Consider the following 6,305-nt stretch of genomic DNA (forward strand, 5'->3'; position numbering starts at 1 on the left):
GTCCCACATGATCACACACCAATCCATACCTGAATCCAACTCACCTTTCAAGTAGCTCAAACCATTCAAAGTCTCTCTAAGACATAGTCCATGGTGTTTAAGAACCATCCCAGCATTTAAAATACACCAATAATCTGGCCACTTAGGGACCAATATGTGATAAATATAACATTAATAAGAAATTTGGTCCACTCACAAAACTAACATGTAAATTCGGTTCTCTTATGAAACTACAAACAAATTGTTAGTGCACTGGTCTGGTACATGAGTCAACCATTATTAGTGTTTCATACTAGATGTGGTATTCGAGCCAACTGTTAGTAACTTGCACCAGTGTGGTACCGAGGCAAATCTTAAATCACAAATAGCATGCACAATCATAATCACAATGAACAACCATACTTGATACCACAAGTAATTAAACATGTTCATTATATGAGATTATAAACATGATATCATTTTACATTAGCCCCTTTTAAATTTTTCCCCACATGCGTTGCACCAATAATATTACATGAGGTTTATATGCATATATTGCTTAACTTGGACAACAAAACAACAATCATGTCACGACCCGATTCTACACCCTAGACGTGGCCGGCATTCGAGAACCATTGCTGGTTCCTAGGCGAACCCTCACCCTGGCTGACTACAAGCGGAAGACTAACTCAAGCATACAATAGCTTAAAACTGAATTAAATTTCATTGAACTCAAATACTCAACCTTTCAAAAAGTATGTACAATACTCAAAAGAAAGTACATACAGAAAACTCCTCAACTCTGTCTATCTATGAAGCCTCTACTATTACAAAAGGATATTGGGACAAGACCCACGACATCTCAAAACTACCAACTGAGGAGATAAAGGTGAAGTCCTCTGGAATATTAGAAGCCTCACGAAAAACTGACTATAAGGTCAAATGATCTCAACAAAATGCCTATTGATGATCCTGAGTACTTGTATTTGCATCATGAAACGATGAAGGCCAAATGATGTCAGTACATGAAATATACAAACATGTAAGGGGAACTCTGCAACATAAGTATAAGCTCGAACTGATAATAAGGAAGACAAACTCACCTTGTCTCAACTCAACATGACTTAAGTATACTCAACTTGACTCAGGTATACTTAACTCAACTCAAGGATACTCACCTCAACTCAACTCAGAATACTCAACTCAACTCAGGATACTCAACTCATAATGAAAGCAACAATAAAAGATGTTATATACATGAAAATTTTAAAATAGTAGATAATAACTCAAATGTATATGAAAATACAATAATAAACTCTTTATTCTTATTTGGGAGATTCTCTAACCGACAAGCATCACTATGAGCTACATGATAATACAACGTCTCGCCTACGCTACCAGAACTGTCATATACCTTGCCGGAGTATAGGACATCCTTAACTAAGTGGATTCACTAAGATATGCTTAAAAAGCAAGAAGAAATCATCTAAAAAGTATGACCCTTTACCCATGTTAGCATACATGGTTTATGAGGACTTTGAGTTTTCTGAACTCGTCCCCATATCGTTGCTCAATACTACTCCGAATAATATAACTCATGCTCATATGTTTAAAAACATTTTCTCATCCTCAAACTTTGAGATTATTACTCAAAAGGTTCTATTAAATGAGATAGTGCTCAAAACTCCTCATGAACTCATTTTGAAATCGAAGTTTCCTCTCATTTTAAATGTAAAAATATTTACTCTTGGGAATACGTGGTCCCATTAGATTCATTTTTTTAAAAAAAAATGAAACTCGACTCTCCTCATCCTCATACTCTTTTACTCAAGTCTTTAAATAGATTATAATAGGCAGAATGGTCTGGTGGACCCTTGTACTTGTATCTGTTTGTATTGTGAACTCTTCTACTTACCCTTTTGTCATCTGGACCCCTGAACCCATCCAAACCCAACATTTTAAACACTTTTTTGATGTGGTATGGAGCGTGTTGCACAAACACGTACACATTGGCCAAAAAAAAAATTAATCCACGTATTATATTATATTCCACGTGGCAAATGACTCACCTTAAACTAAGAATAGTCCTAACTCCGGTGAAATTTTTCAAACCTTCGCGACTTTAACACTTCTCCTCTTCTCCTCTTCTCTTCTCCTCTCCGCGACGTTCGTCTGTGATTTTCCAAACCTTCGCTCAGTTGAAGCTCAGTTCCACTCCAATTTTCGTTGTAAGTTCTTACCTTTTGCGTTAGTTCTGATCTTTTTCATTTTCTCACGCGTATCTGTTTGATTTTAGGGTCGATTGTCATTCGATTTTCTGAAATTTTTTAGGGATTTTACTTTGGTTTGGATGTAATATTAGTGTAATATGCTTTCTTAGTTGATGTATGACTTTGAGTGACTTCAATGGCATATTTCGTGAATTCGAGTAGATTCTAGGGTTTATTCGTAAAATCCCAATTTTGACTAAAATTAATATTTTATTTCTGGTCAATTGTCTTGTGCATTGATAGTATTAGTGGAGCATTATTACAGCAATTACAGTCATGGTAAGTTAATGGCTTTAACTGTTACAATAATTCATTATTTCCTTAAAAAAATTAGGGATTTTTGTGTTACAGTCATGGTAAGTTTATGGTTTAACTGTAGTTATTTCTTTTTTACTTTACAGGCATCGTAAGGTAATGGCTTTAACTATAGTGACACTTCAATTTCACTATGAGGGCTGTTTTGTATCTAATCCTACTTTAAGGTATGTCAATGGAATCAGTTGTGTTGAAAAAATTAATATAGATGTAGATGAGTTGCATATTATGTTGTTTCATAAAATAGCAATGGAATTGGGTGTTGAAAATGTTGAGACATTTTGATGTAGAGTCAACAAGAAGGGTACTTTTTACATGTCAAATACTGATTCTGATGTTTTAAACTTTCTGAATGGTTTGAAGGGTGCTAATTTTGTTGATGTATATGTTGTATATCCCATTAGTATACCTTTAGTTGTAGAGGAGATACGCGTATTGCCTAGCACTAATGCTGATGTGTCTTCATCTCCACAACAAGATAATGTTGATGTGTCCTCCTCCCCACACAAAAATAGGGCTGATCTGTCATCCTCCCCACAAATAGATAGGGATGATGTGTCTTCATCTCAACCATTTGATGAAAATGAAAATAGAGATTTAAACCAAAATCAGCCCCCTTTAGTTGAAAAGCAGTCCCCTTTAGTTGAAGAACAAGCCCCTGCCCCTAGAGTTGAAGAACATTCTGATTCTGATTCACTCTATGATATTGATGAAAATATTGATGATTTGAGTGATTTGGATGAGGAGTTGCTTCAAGCTAGACAGTCTAATATTCAAGAACAAGTTAAAGAAAAGACTGCTAGAGTAAATCTAAATGAGATACCATCTGGTCATGTAGGTATAGATACTGGTTTTGAAGACATTTATAAGGAGAAGAGAGGGATATTTGAAGGCAATTTGGGTGGTGATGACCCTTTTTTTGATAGCTCAGATCCTGGTAGTGACATCAGTGAAGATGAATGAGATCCTGTTGAGAATGATGAAGTGGTAGATTCAGCACCTAGGAAGGAAACTACAAAGATCTACTTTGATCCAACTGCTAAAAAGGTTTTATTTCAACTGTATATGGTATTTTTGAATCACATTGAGTTTAGGGAGGCACTGCAAATTTACTCTATTTAGAAGGGTGTTAATATTAGGTTGAAACCTAATGAGAAGGAAAGGATAAGGGCAAAGTGTAATAAAAAAGGTTGTCCTTGGCATATTCTTGGAAGTATTGATGGTAACACTGGAAATTTCAGTGTTAAAACATATCTTCCTGTCCATAAATGTTTTAAAAGAACAAGAAACAAATTTTGTACCCCATTTGGATTAGTAAACATTACAAGAAGAGGATTATGAGTGAGTCTACCATCAAACTACATTAGATTTAGTCTTTGATACAAAAGCAATATGGTTTGTATGTTAGTAAGACAAGTTGTAGAAAGGCAAAACTGAGAGTTATGAATGAACATATGAGAGATTTCAAAGAGGAGTTTGCTAGGTTGTATGATTATGCTGAGCAATTAAAGACCACAAATCCTTGAACTACTGTATCTATTAGGACATCCAAGAACACAATTCCAGGAAAAGAGGTGTTATGAGCATCTATATTTGTCTTGGTTCCTTAAAAATTGGATGGAAAGAAGGGTGTAGAAGGATTATTGGTTTAGATGGTACATTTCTTAAAAGTGTATGTAAAGGTGAATTGTTATCTTGCATTTCCAAAGATGGAAATAATTAGATGTACCCTATAGCATGGGCAGTAGTTGATAAAGAAACCAAGGACACATAGTCTTGGTTTCTCAAGTGCATCAAACATGATTTGGAGCTTACAGAAGGTGAAGGACTAACAGTGATTTCTGATATGCAAAAGGTATTACTATATTATTTGTTAAATTTATTTCTTCATTTTTGGAGTAATTAATATTTAACATTGTTGTATGTCAAATGTTCTTTGTTTGACAGGGTCTTCATCTTGCACTTATTGATGCATTGCCAAATGCTGAAATTAGATGGTGTGCTAGGCATATATGGGCAAACTGGAAGAAAGACTGGAGGGGTGAAGAAAGGAGAAGAAAATTCTAGCAGGTTGCCAGGGCATCATTTGAGGTACTTTTACGGTCCAAACTTGATGACTTGAGTGAGTTAGGAGTAGGCATTGTAGAAGCTTTGTTAAAGTATAACAAAGAAAAATGGTGTAGGGCATATTTTAAAGAACATAGCAAATGTGATGTGGTTGAGAACAACATGTGTGAGACTTTCAACAGTTGGATTTTAGGTCCTAGGTTCAAATCAATAATCACTATGCTAGAGGAAATAAGAGTCAAAGTTATGGAATGAATGAATCACATGAGAGAATTTTCAGAAAAATGGATTACTGATGTAGCACTAATGGCTATGGATATTCTTAGAAAAATGCTGAAATTGTAGATAATTGTGAGGTAAAGTTTAATGGTGATCTTGGCTTTGAGATTCATGATCCACTATATAAACATGTTGTTGACCTAAAAAAGAAGGTGTGTAGTTATAGGTCCTGGCAATTAAAGGGAATTCCTTGTGGCCATGCACTTACAACAATTAATTATAAGGATTGGGTTGTTGATACATTTGTTGATCACTGTATAAGAAGGAAACATATCTGAAAGCATATAATAGGTTTATTCAACCTATGACAAACATGAAGATGTGGCCAAAAAGTGATAGACCAGCCATTGAATCACCTGACAGCTATGCCAGGAAGACCAGGAAAAAATAGGAGAAAAGATAGTGATGAGCGAGTTAAGAAGAAGTTTGGAAAGGCTACAAGGAAGGGAAGAAAAATGAAATGTTCTGTGTGTAAGACTTTTGGACATAACAAGAAAGGATGTCCAACTCTGGTAAGTTGTGCTTTAATGTCTCTTTGTTACTGAATTTTACTCTTGTTATACTTTTGACTTTAAAATATGTTTGTAGAAAAATATTGCTGCTGGAACAAGTGTTGTAAGTGCTGCAACTACTGGAAGCCAGTCAAGTGTAAATACAGGTCCAAGTGCAGGTTGCACTCCAAGTGTAGGTCCAAGTGCAGGTCTAATTAGTGCTACAAGGCCTACAAATGCTTCATCAAGTGGTGTGAGGCCTGCAACTGCCTTGGCATCTGGTGGAAGGCCTACCAGTGCTACATCAAGTGATGTGAGACAATTAAGTACTCAACAATCAACTTCTAGTGCAGGTGGCCAAAAAAGAAAGACTAGCACAGCTTTGAGAGGTGGTGCAACTCTTGCATATAAGAAACCAAGACCAAAAAAAGCAAAGACAACTGGTTATGGTCTCTTATTTGGATTAGGTGGCAGTGTAACTGCGAGGGTATGTATTTTATCATTTAAACACATTAAATTGCTTTAATTGATATTAGTTCATCTTTAAGTTAAGATTTTTGTTGTTCTCTCTGTCTGAAAATACTGATAGAGTATTACATAGTGCTACATTATCAAGTTCAACTCCTACCAATATTGATTTTGGTTACAAACCCAATGGACTAAGGTAGAAGGGAAAAGCTGCAATTACTCAAAGGCAGCTACGGGAGGAGAGTTACAGAAGCACTCAAGGCACACATTAGATTTCACTTGGTTTAGCTTAATGACTTGATCCCAACTAACTTTATTTTGATTAATGACTTGATCCTAATTGTTTTGGTTATGCTATTAGGAAGACTTTGTTTTTGTATATGAATGGCGCCTACATGAATTTGTGTTATGTTGCTATTAGGAAGACTTTGTTTTT

At 35.4% G+C, this 6,305-nt stretch overlaps 1 pseudogene; it reads left to right on the top strand.

Moving 5' to 3' along the window:
• The first annotated feature begins 5,365 nt into the window (after positions 1-5,365).
• Positions 5,366-5,880, top strand: LOC125869629 (uncharacterized; annotated as a pseudogene).
• Positions 5,881-6,305: the final 425 nt, after the last annotated feature.

Source organism: Solanum stenotomum, chromosome 7 (assembly GCF_019186545.1).
Source record: "Solanum stenotomum isolate F172 chromosome 7, ASM1918654v1, whole genome shotgun sequence".
Lineage (NCBI taxonomy): Eukaryota > Viridiplantae > Streptophyta > Magnoliopsida > Solanales > Solanaceae > Solanum > Solanum stenotomum.